General features: G+C 38.7%; 2 protein-coding genes and 1 long non-coding RNA gene across 5 annotated transcripts in view; 1 reads left to right on the forward strand and 2 right to left on the reverse strand.

Moving 5' to 3' along the window:
* The window catches only part of LOC107997290 (NAD(+) hydrolase sarm1), a 106,672-nt gene extending 87,038 nt beyond the window's left edge, over positions 1–19,634 (reverse strand). The window contains exon 1 of the transcript XR_009829082.1: positions 18,541–19,634. The gene's annotated coding sequence lies outside the window, so the exon portion shown is untranslated. The remainder of the gene's footprint in view (positions 1–18,540) is intronic.
* LOC107997291 (uncharacterized) overlaps positions 1–19,644 on the reverse strand; it is a 54,007-nt gene that overhangs the window by 23,957 nt on the left and 10,406 nt on the right. The gene's annotated exons all lie outside the window — the stretch shown is intronic.
* On the forward strand, positions 14,566–18,274 carry LOC107997294 (uncharacterized). Of its 2 annotated transcripts, XR_001765987.3 has the most exons (3): positions 14,579–16,083; positions 16,144–16,450; positions 16,596–18,274. It is a non-coding gene; the product is annotated as an uncharacterized LOC107997294 (long non-coding RNA). The 2 variants fall into 2 exon arrangements; XR_009829097.1 differs by having other exon boundaries at positions 14,566–16,083; positions 16,144–18,274.

A 19,644-nucleotide genomic window follows, 5' to 3' on the forward strand; every position in this document is an offset into this window, starting at 1 on the left:
AATTAGCAAAAGAGATACGAGATAGGAAACTTAGGGAGAGAAAGAGAGAGGGAATCTTTTGCGTTTTATGCACGAAGCCGGTTGCATAACAGCGACGCCCCAAGGTTAGCGCCACTGTTACGTTTTTTTGCTCATTAAACAGCGCGAGAACAAAGAGGACAACGGGGTTCGGACGGCCGCTTCCTTCCCTCCCCCTCCTTCCCTCTCCTTTTGCCCGTTTTTGCTCGGGACAAGCGAAGCAATTTATAACTAATTTGCACAGCATTGTTCCACGCGTTCGAGCGAGCCGAAACGATTCCCATTGTCGTTCGTCTCGCTTTGAAACGAGGTGTTTCAATTTGAAACGACCGATTTGACTTCCGCCAAATATTTGGCTAATCCTCGATACGAAACATTGCGACCGTTCTCCCTAATCGGTTCACCTGTTTTTGGGGTAAATTTTTTTTAGAAGATACGTATTTTTTTTTTCTTTTTGATTCTTTTTGATTTTGAACGAGGATAACGTTCGAAGATTTGTAATTCTATGAACGACAGAATTCTTTGTTAAGCTAAGGATAAGTATTATATTAAGAAATTATTTATTGAATATTTCATAGGGGTGGAGCAATTTTTACAAACATTGTATCGCACGCGTAGTCGAATAATAATTGCGGTAAAATGAAGATAGAGACAAAGAAGAGTCTTCAACATCGATTATACTTGAGCAACTTTCTAACTTTCGAAAAGTGAACGAAACATTGAAGAAAAATTGAATTTAAAACGAACTTATCTCCTACTTCAAACACAAATAAGATATTCGCATGAAAGGGAGTTGAGAGAAAGAAGTAATGAAGAAAGAAAACTGTATCTCATTAAACGAACGAGATTCCTTACTCGAAGAGCGAAAGTAATTAATTCCACATAATTAATCTGATAGAATTTCACGAGATTCGCATTGAAAAGGGAAAAAAAGAGAAGCCGATTCCATTAATCCATCCGATTCGAGTTAACACCGGTTCAAGCCGGCTGCACCCTTTGTTCTTCGTCGCATTCCATGCGATGGGTCCCGCACGTGCGAGCCAAGCGTCCCCGGAATGGGGTCAGAAACGAGAAAAATCGCCGCTTTTACGTAGCGGCGCGGTGCAAGAAATCTCGTCACGTCTCGTGCCGCCCGTGTCAATCGGGACTAACTGGGAGACGACGGCCGGTCTTCCACTCTGATTAAGAGAACGCGCCGACTCTCCCCCCAGACCCCTCGTTAAAACACCGATCCTTCTCTCTGGAAAATTCTGAAAAAATTCTCCCCCGTTCTTAATTAACCGCGGCCGGATAATGATCGAACTGTTTTCGAAGACAATTAAACTTTTAACCCGCTGCAATTCGTTGAGCGCAAGAATGTATTATTTCGATAAATTTCATCGATTACGAGGTCTCGATTAATTGTTGCGAAACAGGGAGATTTATAATCGGAGATTTATACGTGGATAACGTTCAAGTGACAAGCATTTAATAAGCATAAAATTGAGTATTTATTGCACAAGCACGGGATCACCGATACGTAGTAGCTTCAAAGACCTTTAACTGACTAAATGGCATCTCGTATTAGCCCACTTTGCGCCACCTTTAAGCGTCGTAAACGTCCATTAGATATTACGCACGTAACACGGTATCCGCGTGGGCAGAGAATGCGCGCGAGACAGGCAGACGTGCCTCTTTGCATTGTCTACGAAACACCATCATACCCATTTCCCCTTTGACACGGGAAAAATCTGTCCAATCTCCTTCACCGAGATGACCGATCGCTCCAATTGGGCAGATGATAGGGAAAAAGTTATTATATCGATTATTTTTGGAAAGCTTCTCGATTGTAAATAACGTATCCCATTACAAGATGTAGAATCCTTGTTCGAACGTGTGTCACGTCCGACGAGTTTATTATAGAAAACTGCATTGGAACACTCGTCGAATGGAAAACGTAGCAGCGTAAACAAAGCGAATTCCTGCACGGTAGCTCGCAATTATCGCGTCGTGATAATTATCGCGGATAATTGTCGGGGAGAAACTTTATCGAGTTTATATCGAGATATATCTATCCATCTATCTTTCAATATGAATTACGTGAGCGCAACGAGTTATAAAAGAGCGTTGCTTCGAGCGTTTCTATCTTCCCTCTGTCATTATATTGCCACCGCTCCTTTATTTTCGCGATATCACAACGATATCCAAATGAAAATTTATATTCGACGTAATTTCGTCGAACGTAAAATTCAAATAAACGTTACGCAAGAGGAGGAGGGGAAGGAGGCGAAACGATCGTGGCCGTGTTTCAACGCGATCGTGACGAGATGTCCATCTTCATCTTCGGGAATTAACATTTTTCCCCCTCCCCGCCGATTCGTTCGAGCAATTTTCAAATTGAAAATTTTCGTCGCGTATTCGCGTGCAATTGAACCGACAGCTCCCTGTCCTCGATATAAATTGTTTACTCCAATTTGTTAACTTCCAACCGACCTGGCTAAATTGAAACCTATTCAACCTTAAACGCGCAATTCTCAAAGGATAAAAAATAACGGAGGAAAATCGAGTCTTCGAACGAAAGTCATCAACGCGGTTATCAGAGAAAGTTCATAAATAATCGTAACGCGTTTCGAATAACTTCAATCTCATCGCATTAATAAAAACAAAGCGTTTTCATTTTCGAGCGACTTGCGATCAAGAATTCGCTAATTCCACCATTTCTCCAATCGAAAAGATTTGTATCCCCAATAACTGCATTATACGACTGGAAAAGAAAGTTTTGCAGTTTTCCAAACGAATCCCATTATCGTAATTGAACGTAATTCAGTTCCATTGTTTTTCTTGAAAATAAAAGGTTTCCAAGCGAGTATAATTAACTTATCACTCGTTAGGATCGATAATTCTCAACTCGAAGACGAAAGGTTTACACTTTTCTGAAGCGAATTCTGAACATTGTCGAGAAGATGGACGCGGTGGGCGTTGCGATCCTCCTCGTCGCCATTGGGGAATTGGCATTTTTCAGTCGGCGGCCTCTGATGTCGCGCGATTCTCGAAGCTGGAAACGATGAGCGACGACGAATCTGGAATCTTGGATCACCGGTTAATTGGCCGAGGCGGCTCGAAATGGGGACGTGGACGTATCTCATGGGTCGGAAAAAAGAAAAAGGAAAGGAAAAAAAATGTGTCGAACCGTAAATAAAAACTTCTAGCTTTTTACTTTTTGCCTCGTTCGTGATTTTACTTGCTGTTTCTTCCGTATATGCACGAGAGAATAATGAAATAGGAAATGGAATGATTTCGTTTCTCCTTCGCGGAATTCGATGGAATTGAGACGGTTAACTGGTCGACGCGAGTTAAATGATGGATTGCGTTTTGATTGCATTTCGACGGGAAAATATTTGAATACTTGAAGCTCGAGCTTATAGATATGCAGATATGAAATTTCTTGACAAGTAGTCATCAGTTATAATATATACTTTTACACTTTTTCACGATATCGAATTTAACGCGTCATTCTATTTTCTCCCCCCACGATTATTATCTTATCCAATTCTCTAGAACGCCTTCCCACTACTAGCGACAATATTATTATAATTGATACCGATAAGATCATGTATATATTATTTACAAAGGTCGTAGGAAAATGTAAATGTAAAAATGCTATCGAGCTCCGTCCATTTATTCTCGTCTCATTTTTTACCGGATAAATTTTGAACCGAGCCGAATTTTTAATTCCCTCAATTTTATCATCCCTTCCGAACTGCTTTCCCTCTTTCCTCGCCAGTCAGCAAACGGTTGAGCCGTATCGAAAGCCAGAATTTACGATTAGATCGGCGAACAGTAGCCTCGAATTTCACGGCTGTAAAGGAGGCTGAGGGAGGAAAGAGAGTTGCGCAAACAAATCAAAGATTCTTTTTTTCGCCCGTCGACGAAACACACGGCACGGGAGGCAATAGGTAACGGTCACGTACTCGGTCGCCACTCCGCGTCGTGACGATTTTGTTCGCCCACCAGATGTCTCCCCGCCGGTGGAAAGGTATGCGCCTTCGAGCCGAGAATTCAACACGTGGCTGAAACCTCGGGGAGATCTCTCGAAGAAGAGAGAGAGAGAGAAGAAGGGAGAACGTTGTCCTCGAAGCCTTTGCCCTCCACAATTTTGACACGGTGGATTTTAATTTTTCGGATGGGATTAAATTTATATATCGAGATGCTTTCCAAACCGCGGCGATAAAAATATTTCGAAAATCATTTTCTCGATGGAGAAAAGGAGGAATGTGGGTGAAAAGATACAAAACTCCTTGATACTGCGCGATTTCCTCGAAGGTTCGAGGGAAAAGGCGCAGAGACGGGATCGCAATTAAAACGGAGAATTAGACTTGCAAAGCAACGGCGACGTCCACCGCTGTCCGTGCGTGCGCACCCCGTTTATTAGCAAGTCAGATTTCAGAATGGAGGCCCCGCCATCGCGGAAAATCGCTCCGTTTATTTGCATCGGCCCGCGTTTCGACGATCGCGAGGAAGATACGCCGATGAAAATAATCCGCGTGCTAAACTTGTTGTTCCACGAATCTGCGCCCCGCCCGAGCCCCGCGCCACTTCAACTGTTTGCTCGTTCCGCGAAAAGGAAACGCGCATTCGATAAATAATCGAGTCGAAGAAGCTTCGCGGTGAGGACGTGGTCGCGATTGGGTAAATTGGAGGAATTGATCGGGAGGATTGAGAAGAAGAAAGTTTATATCCGCGCCATTATAAATAGAAATTGTTCGAAAAGGAAATGTAATCAATTTGCATAATTAGAGATCACGATATTTCACACGATTATAATCTCTACGATTATCTTTTGCAAATGGCACGTTGTAGAATTTGTGGTTTTATTGTTCAATGTTGCTAGCAATACCACTACTTCATAGTTGGCATCTATTTTTCTTCGTAATTCAATTGTTTTGTATATTCATTCGGCTAAACTGGTACATTTTTATTTATTGTCTTCAGTCAACGTACCGTTAATCAATAATCCTTGTTCGTTTATCCGTTCATTCTTTATCACTTTTACTCGACAGTGAACGAATCGACACGTGTAAATAAAGAAATAAAGATTATTTCGCGCATCATTCGTACAAATATGATAAAGCATTTAACCGTTTACAAATTTTTCGAGTCAAACAGTTCCTCGTTTTTCTTTCCGCGAGATCTCCTCTCGAGATGTTCGGTCTCGGTTTATAGTCCGTAGTCCCCGACTGACAGCTTCAAGGTTTCCTTCTTCCTTAGTGAATGCGAATTTTACGGCCGGATAATCGCGAGGTAGATGGCTATCTAACGATACTTTACATGTGACTATTATTCGTATCCGATGTAACGCGCCTCGGATTTCATCGTGGAAACCGAAACGTGATTACAACGCATTGTTGCAAATACCCGTCTTCTTCCCCCGAGATCACAAGTTGATAAGGACGCAAGGCTGTTCTACTCGCAGGTAATCCGAGATTCTTAGATCCTAAATCCGTACGAGCGCCACGATCCATCATAACGTGTGTTTACACCAACGTAAGTAAGCGATGGACTGCGAGATAATTCCTTCAAATTTCCTCCATACCTCTTTTTCTTCTTTTTTTTTTTCCCCATATCGATTAAATATCGATATTGAAGATTTACAAGAATTGTCGGATATCGTAGACTGAACTCGTTGCAATAATAATAGAGGTATAATTATCGGAAACTTGCTAGAATTTGGATTTTTAAAATTATTGAAAATTGAGTGGATACAATTTTTGACAGGAATTTAAATTACAACTATCCTTCGTTTTCGCAATTCCTTCGAATAAGAAAATCAGTCAAATTGATCGACGAAAATGGATCGCTTCGAATTAGAGAAAAATTGAATTTCTTCGTAATTGCGTGCAATTGTACGTATCGGTTGGATACAGTTGACCAAGTAGAAACGTACGCCGCCACCGAACGAGATAAATGCTGCGAAACCGCCTTTCGAGGCGGTGTCTGCGAAAAATGGATCGGGAGAAAAAGGAGCAAGGAAATGAGAACCGGTCGTGGAGCAGAGCGAAACGATTGTTCTCTCGGTCGTAGCTCGAAAGTATCGAGGAATCGATCGCGTTGAAGCCGCTTAGCTTCTTACATTACCGGTTGCGCATTCTTGCACGTGCGAAACGGACGTTCGAACGGACGACTGGTCTTTCTCACGCGAACCAACAACTTCCACTTACGACCCTTTGCACGGTGACCCCGCTCTTTCGGAAGGTTTGATCTCTGAATTCGATGAAAAATCGATCGATTTACGGCCGATTTCGCCGAGGGAACTTCGTCGAGGGAATCGCTCCAAGATCTTATCTCGGCGAAGTTTAATTATGGAGCCGTTTAGCGATGCAAAAGACGAAATTTCTTGCAAAGTAACGAGATGAATTGGCCTTGTTTGGCAATCTCCAATGGAGAGAAGAGATAAAAAAATCGTTGATTGCTTTTGCAAATGTCAAAGAAGTATCCTTTTATCCTTTCGAGGGATTTTCGAGAAATCGTTTCAAGGCTCACTGGTAAATTTGGTGGATACGAAATTCTCTGAAATTGCCCATCGTTTTACTCGATTTTATACGTAAAGAATATTCGTTGGAAAATAAACTTTAAATATCGCAAGAGTCGATATTAGAACGTTCAAGTGAATAAAATTGTTAAAGCTTATAAATACTTGAATACAGATTAAAGATTTCCTTAAATCGGATTGTACAGAGATTGAACATTAGATGGAAATTGTGTTTGCATATCGAGAAAAATAGAAAAAAATACAGAAAATTGAAATTTTTAAAAAAAGATTGAAATTTTTAAGAGCTTTCGAGCATCGAGTTGATAATTTCAGGAGGAGGATGGGGATTTCGTGGGCCGATTTTATCTCGATCACGGCTCCTTTGAACTCTCGCGATCGCGGAGCCTTTTCCTCGTAGAACGCGCATCTGTACTTCCGCCATCTTTTTGCCGCCGGCAGAGAGAGCTGAGCGCACTCGAGGAGGAAACATCGTTCGAGTTGAATTCAAATAATCAACGGATGCTTCTGGCGCGACTACAAATATTTCTTGACGAGTCCACTCGGAGATTATGCTCGTTAAAAATTGTCTTTCTATCTTTCTAATATTTTTCGCGTATCGTTATACGAGTTTTAAAGAGCGAGATAATTTTTACACGATTACTTTTAAGGGAAGAGATCGCGAGAATCAATACTTTTGCAAAATTGTCCAATACAAATATTCACCAAATTGAATCCACTTTGAACGATTCAAACAAATATTCGTACCAAATTTCCACACTTTCCACTTTCCTAAAAATTCCTAAATCCAAGGAGACCCCGTTTTAAACTCCAAAAATTATTCTCCCTCGCTCATCGAATTATTACTTCTCCGCCGAATGATCCAATTAAATTACGGAACACATCGAGGGGATTATCGAAAAAATTAATAAATTACGAAGAAGGAAACTGCTCTGGTCTCGACCCACGTGCGTTCAAACGTTTCCCGCGAGCGGTGTCGCAATGGCGAAAGAGAGGCAGGAGCCGTTGTGCCACCCTTTAAATAGACGGGCCGCCTTTTCTCGTCGTGGGACGCCGTCTATTTCAAGACTGGTTGCAACCTCGAAATAAAATCCGTGACTCATGCCCCTTTGTTTGGTGTGGGTGGCCGGCAACAACACGCCATTTCCCGTGTCGTGGCACGGTTACGCGGCCGTGCTCACCGTGTATCCGAACGGGAATGCCAGACGAGCGCGAGGCCGCCCAGGGATCCCCCGCGGAAAAAGGGAGCCGCGTCTGGCTGGAGTCGGTTCGAAGGGGGACACTCTACTGAAAAGTGGAATAAGTAAAAGGGAATCGAGCGCGTGCGACGCGCTTGAACGACCGAACTCGACTACGGCCGAATTTTGTTTTGTGTCGTGACTTTCCGTTTCTCGACATTGCTCCGTTTGTTTTCATTTCGAACGATAAATTCTCGAACCGAATTTATTCTTCGATTATTAAATTTATTAAATTTTTGTGAACGAATATCGATATACGAACGTGAAATTGATAATTTGCATTAAAAATTGTTTATTATTTATCGGTAGATTCGTGCAAAAATTAATTCTACAGAATGTATATCTCGCTTTATTCTACATCCGTATTTAATTTAATTAATTTATTATTACAAATCGAAAAAACGGTGCAAGTTTATTATGAAAAGAAAGAAAAAGGAAAATAATACGTGAAAACGGATCTTAACTTCGCGCATCAATTTTCCCGATCCATGGATTTTTCATCGGTTCGGCGAGTAAATCTTGGATACGCCCACGCTTGCCACCAACTGATAACAATTATTCAAATCGACTTTACGCAGGTGGCTCGCCTGTGCGTGACACCGTATCGCCTCGCTGTTTCACGCGTGTACGCGCCTTCTCTCTCGTCTTCTCGTCTTAATAAAAGGAGTCAAGTTTCAGAGGAAGTTTCTCGGCTCGCAAGACTCTCTTAACGGAGTTTCACTCTGATTCTGATTTTAATTAGCATCGGATCTCGAATATCGATAGTTTCACTCTCGAGTTAAACTCCTCTTGGAGAGTTGTTCCGCTCCACGTGATCGAGAAAATGCAATGTTTTAATTTTGAATAATTAGATTACGTTGCTCTAATTTATTCTAATTTAATATAGCATTGTGCAACACGAAAAGTAATAAAGATTCTTTTTAAAGGCTAAGATCATAAATTGTTGCGCAAAAATAATTATATATATATATATATACGTATGAAAATTCCTAGAAATCATAATTGTTGAATTCTTATAAAAATTTTACAAATTAGAGATTTTTCTTTTTTCGTTATATTTCGAGTACATTTTTTTTTTTTTTGCTTTGATCGGATTATAGATATCGCTTGATTGGGTTCGATATTTTCATACAGAGAACACGGAGGAGAAGAAACCAGGGTTTGGAAGGTAATGGAAGAAAGGAAAAACCGACGGAACCGGTTAGAATGCTCGAAAAATCATAGACGTACGACGCGCAGCTGGCGTTTAATTACAATGGAGATTGTATCGCATGGCACGGGCTTAGATCGGTCTCGCCCCTAATCTGCATTTATACGCGATCACGGATCGCAGCCTACTTTCTGGAAACGGATGCATACCAATAATCTCTTTAAACCTTTGCCGAGTAGCAAATATCGAGAAAATTTTTTTAAATTTAAAGAAAGAATTACAGATTCGATTCAAGTGAATTTTTCTTATCTTTTTTTTTTTATTTAAAAATAAAAGAGACACTTTTGTAAATTATAACGAAATGTGAACGATTCGTTGCCATTATTTTTGGAACCTATACACATTACCTCTCGAAATAATAAGAATTTAATTACAAAATATCGATTACAAAATAGTAAAGTATCGTAAAATTACGAGAGTTTGTAATATTTATATTACAATATTAACCGTGTCGATTGTTTTAAATAATATAAAAATTACAGAATTCGGAGCCGACAATTTTACTTTTGATTCGAATGTTCGATTTTTCCATTTCCAAAAGTATCCAATCCCTTGGAAACGAAAGAATCGAAAGAATGGAAGAGCAAGAGGAGGAATCTGTGCGGGAAATCCAACGGTCGTTCAAATCGCAATCGGCCGGTCGCCCACGCGGGAAAGGCGATTGCAAGAGTCGACAAGGATCGATGGAGTGAGAAGCGTGAAAAAAAAAAGAAAAAATAAAAACAAGACGGAGTGGAGGGGAGCGAGAACGATGCACGATTTCATTCATGAGCGACCCACTTAAATTTCATTCAACGATCGGCTCGAACCTTCGACCGGTCCGCCTTTCTCTCCGTTCGAAACCTGTCGTTTCGAACCTTTTTCCTCCTTCGTTCGTGTTTTTCGAACTTGAACAACGATTAATTTTCACGGAGCGAAATCGATTTCGGGATTGTTTCTTTCTTGTGAGCGAGGAGAGGTTAGAAAAAAATTGAAAAGGAGAGAGAGAGAGAAAAAAGGAAAAACATTTCTGAAATATTTCGTGGAATGTTGGCAAATGCAGAGGGTGAAATCGGTAATGCTCGATTTCTCGTTGCTCGAGAGCTGACTCGGCATACGTGCGAAGATAAGCCGGCAGAAATGGCTTAATATCGTGCAACGTGCACCGTGTCTTGTTACCAAACAACCGGTTGCTGATAGTGCAACAATATTCTAGAATGGGGAGCGGATAGCCGGGCATTGTTTATCGGTATGGCGGGAACAGAGCCGATACGCAAAGCTTAAATAACTCCTGTATCTCCTCTTTCTTATCCCCCGAGTGGAAACGTGAAAAATGGCATGCATCGCCTGTGCCCACCGATGTTTGCTCGCGATTAAGCCATGAACTATCGGCAAAACGTACGTATCGCCCTTGGTGAATAACCGTTTTCGCCCCCCTGTAAAATCCTTCTTCTTCTCCCAGATCTTCGATACAGAAATGTTTAATTTAAGGAACTATTGTTGTCGATTCGAAACTAAATGATAAACATTCGATATTTCGTAGTAGGAATTTCGATGGAATTATTTTTCAAAATTTCTCTCTTTATCGAAGTAAAAAGTATTCGAAAAAATACATATAAAAATAATTTAATCTCCCTTCTGGACGAGACGATCGTTCAGGAAAAAAATTGCGATATCGTTTCGCAGATTATACTCTGTGAATAATTCGAAAATTCACGCGTATCCAAATATAATATTTCCTTTGATATCTTTATTATCGATCAAGGGGCAAGAGGAAGAAATATTGGAGGGAACTTAATACACCTTTTAGGTTCTACTCTATTACCTACATCGGAAACACGTAATGATCCTATTAAGCCACGCCACGCAATGCAACAAAATACGCGGAATACCGAGCCAGCCAGTTTCTTCTCTCGAGTTTCTATATTCGTGCACACATTCGACACATTCGATACGATCGATCCATGGAATGTCAGGTATTTCCTGATCGTGAAACCAGCCCGTGGAAGATCCGCGAGCACCGGGGTTCGTTAAAACGAACCGTCGATAAATCAGACGATATCGACGATCGGGAATATCGCGATGATGTAACGGAAGCCGAGGATCATCTTCGTTCGGATGACGCTTCTTCTCCAGAGATCTCGCTCGTGCCATCGAAGAGGAGAGGAGAAATGAAGACGTAACGCTGGGAGGATATCGTTTTTTTCCTTAATTCCTCGGGACAATCGCGGATGGAGAGATTCCAAGCGTAATTGCGAGATCTTTGTTTCGAGTCTCTCGTGATTTCGTACGAGTGGAAAATAATAGATGAAGTGACGAGGATCGGTGATTTTTTTTCCTTATTTTCCAATTGTCTCCATCCGCTTATATTGTTTATTTAATTTACTTTTAATCGTACGCCGTGCGATTAATTATTTCTATTTCGCGAAAGATGGTAGCGTAGTATATCATTTTTATCCTATCCAAGAACGATAGATTAAAGTCGTTTATTTTATTTCATCGACTGCACGTATGAAAAGAGCACGACGTTGAATGAATATTTATTTTTTTTTTTTTTTTCAGATAGAAGAAAAACTACTGTAGAATTGATATTCCACGCCTTCTTCCAGCAAAGCGGAAGATTTATTCACTTCAAACGCGCTTATAAATTCTACTTATATCGAGTTTCCTGTAATTTCCAATTCTCAATTTTGCTTTCCAAATGAATTTTTTTCTTTTTCGCGGTTATATTTAATTATTTTAATTCCGGAATATTCTCAAAATATTTCAGAACGTTTTGCAATCAGCGCAAGTAGTTATACAATGAAACGAATACACGACTGGCCAATTATGGAATATCTTCATGGAAGATATTTACACATTTTTTCCCCCTTAGATTAGATTCTTTTGCCACAACGTTTTTGCATCAAATCTTGTTCGCGTCATCTATTTTACGTCCGTTCACCGCACGAATGCAAAATAAAGTCTGGCATATTTCTATTCTATATATACACGCGTTTCCCTTTTATAATTCGAACGGCGCCACACCGGCAATCGAACTTCTGAAACGATTCCCGATCCTTATTTCGATTCTTTTGCGTCATCGTCCGTGATTTCCCATGAATCGACGTCTCGTTAAAATACGTGATCATTCTAATTTCTATTTTATCGTTACCCCCTCAACTCGACGCGGCTGCCACAACTTTCCAACAGATTTCAAACAATTTAGATTTACCAAGGTTTACAAGGCTGTATAATAGATTCCAATTTGTCTGACTCACGGCTCGACAATTCGACAAAGCGGGAATTCACGATTCACTATCGAGGGAAAGAAAAAGCACGGAGAAAACACGTTTCCATTCCTCTTTTCTTTCGCAATTCGCCTTTGCCCGCCGCTGCCCTTTCTCATCTCACAAACGTTTGTTTCACGTTATTCGCATTATCTTCAATCCCGCGCCGACGTCCAATTTCCCCGCAATTAATTTCTTGATAGACGTATCGTTGATTTGAATTGCTAATAGGAGAACCGAATGTTCACCGATCGAGAGACAGATGAAAACGTCTCGTTGCGAAAGAATCGAGCAGATGCGCCGTTTCTCGAGTAATAAGTAACAGCATTGAGGATCGAAAGGTTAAAAAAATGCTATGTAACCAATACGTAATATTGACTTCGATCACAAAGTTATCTGAGCCTCATTAACAATTTTATTACGATATATATTTTCTTTTATTTTTTTTCTTTAGACTCTTTCTGTATCGTGTATGTGTCTGTGATTGGGCGGTATATATAAAGAGGCATTAAAAGATACGAAGATATTTTGTGTTTATACTCGATATCAACTTATGAACGAAGAATTTCTTTTTCTTTCTTTCTTTCTTTTTTTCTCTCGTTTCGTTTTGATTCGTTTGATAAACGAGATAGATATTAATTATCGCGAGACAATTATTATTTACACTTTCCACAAAACTTCTTTTTTTAAAGTTAAGAAATTATCGGTCTCGATTTTATTTCTCCAAGAAAAAAGAAAACAAAAATAATCGTGCATCTTCTTTAATAGATTCGTTTCGAGAAATCAATATAGGGCACGTATCTTAATTAAATTGATCAATTAGCATCACCCTACAGATACCAACGATCCGATTAATGTAATAATTCTTAATCACGATGATAATGCGTGAACCATTTGATCCCCTTATCGATGGATTAATTGAAGGTATGGAAAATAAATTGTTCCACTATCAAAGACAGTCAATTAAGTCTAATTCCATCACGATGCGAATAAGCTCGCTCGTGTTATTAATTAATTCGATGATATCTATCTGTTAAGTAATAGCAACAAAAAAGAAGGAAAAAAGAATTATCAAGAAATTAAAACTCGATTGAAAGTTTCATAAATTTTGATAAATTTCGAGATGAATGAAAACACTTTTATCCAATATTTATATACATCCCGTACAACACGTTTCCATCATTCGACTATTCCAATTAACTCTTCCGTGAAATCTAACCGGCGTAACAATTGCCAAGAGAGGGTTCAGTTAGCAATTAGATTTCACTTAATCCAATCCTCGAAGCGACACGGAGAACGAGGAAAGACAAACGATGATGAGTCCTCCTCGAGCACGATTGTGCAACTCGATCGTCGGGCAAAAACTCATCAAAGGCGAGCCGCTGCTTATTTCGCGATAATATCTTGGTGATAAGAGGCGGCGTGGAGAGGATCGTAAACAGCGAGTGGTTTATCGGTGACCTTTCGTCGCGGCTGCGCCGCTCTAATTGCCATCGCCCCCTTTGAACGAGCTTAACGCTGTGATAACGACGAATTGTTTAGGTGGACGAGATACTTCTACATACGTATGTAGACGGTACATGTATATATATATATACATATATATGTGTGTGCTCGATTACTTTTAATTAACCCTAAAGGCCAAGCTTGGCCGAGATCCGTCTTCGAGTTGACTAATCGCTTCCTCCGTTATAGCTTCATTGTACATGTTACAATTAGTCGCGTAATAGACGTAATTTTGATTGGCATCGCGGTGATACCGCGGATACCGTGGTAAAAATCTGGTAAATTTCTACTTTTCTTTGTCTTTTAAAAACCTACGATTGATATCGTATCTCACGGATTCGAACTTCGGGTAAGAGACAATTGGTTTGGAAAACTTTTTCTATTTTTAAAAAGGAAAAATCTTCATATGGAAAGTTTTGGAATGTCTATTTAAGTGAATTGAATCGTTGCTGTTGTTTGAATCTGAGAGATATTTGATTTGTAAATTTGAATATCTATTTCGCAATTTCTGTGTATAAAAAAGTTTCCTCTATTCGGAAGTTTTAATCGATAATTTTTATTAAGTGATTTATAAGTAGATTTTCTAGCAATTAAATCTATTTATCGAAGTGTGTTATTATTTACGACAAATTATAAATAGGTATATCTATCGGAATTTCAGTTTGTTTATCCTGTGAATTTAGATAAGCAAGTTCCTTTTTTATTAATTTATCCTGTTTTAATATCTGATCCTGGTGTATTTCCTGTCCATCGATAGCGTGAAATAGGTAGCAAGGTTTAACGATATGGATGGCGTGTAAATCCATAGAGAAGGCCGTTAGTAATCGGCTTTCTTTCGATCGGCACACACCATGAATCGTCTAAGCCGCTTATGATTAATGCCACGTCGATTCAGTTTGCAATAAATTTCGATACGATCGATACAAAGTGCAATGCTTCGTTGCGTATTCCGAGAGTTGGATCTATCCTTTGAGAAATAACGATGCGTTCTCAGATAATTAGGATTAAATCATACGATTCTCCACCCTTTTTTTGTGAAAATCAGTTTACAAAATATTGTGACGTAATCACGTTTTTAGATAAAAAAAGAGATTCTCGTAATAAAATAATTTCATTTGTTCTGCAGGCATTTTTATTCTCGATCAATTTTGAGATAATGAAATGCGAAAGAATTATCGGATGGTGAAGTTTTAAAAGATTGAAAATCGTTCGCATATGCTCGATTCTTCGAAAGAATCGTTTCACCTGATTTCTGATGCAATATTAAAACGCGATGTGGAAATCTGAAGTCAGGAGATTAACTTAACTTACCGAGATTACCGGCGCCGAATGATGAGCAATGAAAAAGATCGTAAGAAGATTAAATAACCTCGAGAATGTTACAATATAATATTTTTGAATATCTTATATCGTGCATTCTGTACACGTTCCTCTTAAAACAAGTCTAAATTTCTCAGAAACCGATGAATAAAGGATTGGAAGGAGGATGATCTCTAGTCACGCCTAGAAAAGTAAGCCGATATGTGCGAACAATCTGATTTCTTGACATCGTCGTATAATAAATGCCTCGGCAAATATACGACAAGCATATTGATTCACAACTGCAGCCAAGATTCACAAAATCAGCAAGATAAATTATTACCGAAAGATGGTATCGCAGAGGAAGATTCCATCAGCGTGAAATCGGTAGACACGTCCCCTCGCGAATGAAAAAGGAATTAATGAAAACCGATGGAATGTGGGCGCGCATGCGCGCCTCACTCGCATGGTGGCGATCGAAAAGCACGTCGGGAAATAGGAGAATTCTATTATTAGAGTTTAATGCGCGGATATTATGCGGTAACCCTGTCGAGAAGGCATCCATCGAGAGTGTCCAGCCTCGATCCTTATAAATAATTCAATGTGGCGTCGCGTGTGCACGCGTGCGCCCGCCACGGCGGACATCTTTTATAGTTTCGAAGTGGAAAGAAAAAAGGAACGCGATGCCGAGGGGAAATAAAAACACGAAGTCGCGGCCTCGTCAGTCGGCCAAGGCTGCGACTGGTGCATGTGTGGGCGGATGCACGAAGAACTCGATCGTTCGAGGCGATGCGATCGATCGATCGATCGGTCGATCGTGTCCGTTCCCGCGATTTTCGAACGTTTCGTGATCGTCGAACGATCGATCCACGTCCGGTCGATCATTCCGCTCGATTCGTTCGAGTGTGCGACGTACAAGGTGCACGTGCACTTCGATTCAACGCGCATCATCGATGGGACGGCGGTATTACTCAACTGCGTACCGTGTAGAAAATCTCGGCGCCATGTTGATGGTTCTTGTCAGCGGATGTTATTGTCGTACGTACGAGGTTTTCCTTTTAATTATGATTAATGAACGTTGTATGTTTTTACTTGCAGGAATTGGATTTCCATTGTAATTTTTAGTAGCAAAAATAGAAACGAGAGTAAGGAAATCTTTATTACAGATTTCGTTGATTTTTAATTTGTGTGAAAGAAATATTATGGAATGTTGTATGGTTCGATTTGATCTCGAATCGATGGGTCAAGGCTGTTATTCCGAAACGTAGGCGGACCATGTCGACGGAAAATCTGCTAAATCGACCGTTTTTATGATATAGCCGGCGGCTAATTCGATTTGCATAATATCGACGATTTAAAATCAACGGATTGCTGTTTCATCGAGATATAGTTATTTAACATACGGGTATTGATTTGTTACTTTGTATGTGATTATGATATTTTTCGCTCGAACTTCGTAGAAGTATTTTTTATTGATTAAGTCGTAGACTATAGTGTTATAATATAATTTAATCGGTAATTGGAAAAATTTTAAAATACGATTCTTGCAGAACGAAATTCAAAACATCCAACACGAGTAATCAAATTTAATTTTTCTTCTAAATTATTCTACATGATTACAATATAATATGCATTAATAAATGAAAATTTCCATCATTACAAAATTGAAAAATGCAAAATGTGCAATATATTATATTCTAAATAAGAAATTTCTGAAATAGGATTTTGAATAATGGATTTTTTGATGACTAAAGGAGACTATAAAGGATATTAAAATATCAAGTAGGAGTCAAGGAGTGGAGGCGTCAAGGACATTTCAAGATCAGTTATGTTTCTACAAATAGTACTTAATGCACAAAGTCTTGAGTTTACTTCGGATCTAGTCAGATATTATATAATAATCATAAAACATCACTTTGACTTTGAAATGCTTTTCAAGTCTCCATCTATTTATTTTTCTCTTTTGAATTTTAATATAGTTATATTTTAATATAGTTATGTTAGAATTAACAAAAATTAAAGTTTAAAGAAAAAACGCCTTAAAATATTAAAGAGAAATAAGAGAATATTAAGAGAATATTGGAGAAAGCATTAAAAGATATTTCACAAGAAATTTTGCATACATGGCACAAAATACATATTACTAAATATCAAATATCATTTAACAAGACACAAACTTTTAAATATATCTAACACACCTGCCATTTAATATTCTATATAACATCTTTTATAATCTTTATTACATGAATCTCCATATGTTACGATATTAACAATGAAATGAAAACATTCCAGGAAACGAATAGAATATAATTGCTTTCGATTACATTGAATTCTCTCTTGCTGCTCGACCATTTACCGAAGACACATTAATAAGACAATTAACTCTCTAAAAAAAGAAGAAGAAAAAATAGCCTTCGAGAGTTTTGCAAAACAAAAAAATCTAACTTATAAAAAACTATCAAACTGCCAACGAAAGAAATGTCACTATGCATATTTCTTGGACATCGATTCGTGAAGAAGCCCGTCATTAAACAGCAAGGTTGAAAAGCAAAGCGTGAACGAAACTTGATACGTTCGTGCTATGATAATATCATCGAATTGATCGAAAACTTTGTGCTAACGGATATAAATAAAATTAATGAGATTATGCTTTCGAAACATGGACTGGCGCTCAGACACGGTTAATTGACGATCCCAATTCTAAAATCAATATGAAGAATAATATATACGCATGTTTCGTTAATGGAGTCGCGATCTTGATAAAGACCACACGAAAGTTCGATTATGCGACTGAAATGAAACGAGGAACGCGCCTTATCCCTGGCCAATAAACGCGAAACGCCCTGATAAGCCGCGATACGGCGAACGACACCGATAGTTCTTGAGTAAAGGTGAAAGGAAACTGGATTTAAGCATATACGGAATGAAACCGGTTTCAATACTTTCCGAACCCCGTAAAGGAAACATTTTCCTGTGTGCTCGAATGGAAAATCAACATGGAATCCGCGTGATTCCAACATATGGCGAATCTCTAGTGATAAGATGAAATTACGAAAAATATATGATGAGAATTGTTGAAATATTTAATCGAAAAATAAAAATTAAACATATTTCAAAATTTTAATAATCATCATGTTATTTATATCAAGTTAATTACTTTTAGTAATGTTAAAATGGATTAACTGTTGTAAAGAATATACTTCTAACAATAAATAAGTTAAAGATTTTATATACAATAATTTAATCTTCAAATATTTTCAATGTTTTTATTTTTGCGTTTGATTCTTTTCAATGTAGAATATGTTATTTGATAGATAGTAATTTCAATTTAGAAAATTTATAAAAAATGAAATAATAACACATGAATATTGCATTAGATCTACGCACTGAATATTAAAATATAATTTTTAAATAACTAGTTTTCCTCGTAATTATTACTATGATAGAAAATTAATAATATATAAATATATAAAAATATCATTAAAATTAACATACCATTCGATTTCTGTAATCCACGGAAGCATTGTGTCCTGTGGTTCGACGGAGTTGTTTGATACCTCGTGGTGGCGCCGCAGTCCGCATTTTCCACTTAACCTCACTTTTCTAGTTTATACTTAACTCATCACCAGATTCATGGTGAAACGAGTAAATTTTATGAAAAAAACTCTGGCAAATAACTGTTTCTGTTCACAAACATTTACAGGTTAACGAGTACATTGCGTGCATCTGTAATAACAACGCTACGTGTCTCGTTTGTATGCTTGTCACACGAATAATCGAATAGTTTTTACGCGACACGCTTTGAAAAGTTGTCCCGCCAGAAATCATAGAGCGCGCGCGTCTGATACAGATTACAAGTGATCAAGTCTTTCACTGCGAGGAAGTTACATCATATTTGAAAGGTTACTGGTCGAATCGCGACCTTCATTACGTTTCACCTACGAGAATTCTTTATTCCATTATCGAATATTTGTAAAACGATATGTGAGAAATGTGTCGTCACAAACAAAGAACGTAGGTATCTTGATAGAAATTGTGCACGCACAAACAGCTGTTAACGTTCACTCCTGTCACTTTGAAGTAGTTCATTAAGCTTATTATATACTTTCTACGGCGAGCGATTTCGTTCGTTAATAAGATCGTAATTATCACACTCGTTCTCGTAAATGTACGACGATAACTGCTAATAGACACTCGACTCACGAGACGATCAACGAAAGTTTCCGCGGCTGCGCCACACGTTGTCGTACTGTCTACACTCGACTTCTCGATCTCTCGAAGCGTCTCGAACGCGATTTCAAATCCCCGCGCCCACGTTTACTTTTCATTTCAAATCTCACTATAGATGAGAAGTAGGGTGGCACTAGGGTAAAATATTACGCGAACCAATACCAAATCCGACATGGCGACGGATAATTCACTAAATTTGTTAAGAGTTGTGAAATAAGACGCAAAGAACTTCAAAATTTCCGTTGTTTCGTGATAAAAAGAATTCCTCCGTATTAGATTTTTATGAAGATTCAAATTACTTGTGAGTTTGAGATATATTATTCCGTACAATGACCTCGATTATGATGTTTTTAAACATAGGACTGAGAA

The sequence above is a fragment of the Apis cerana genome, linkage group LG3 (genome assembly GCF_029169275.1).
Source record: "Apis cerana isolate GH-2021 linkage group LG3, AcerK_1.0, whole genome shotgun sequence".
Classification (NCBI taxonomy): domain Eukaryota; kingdom Metazoa; phylum Arthropoda; class Insecta; order Hymenoptera; family Apidae; genus Apis; species Apis cerana.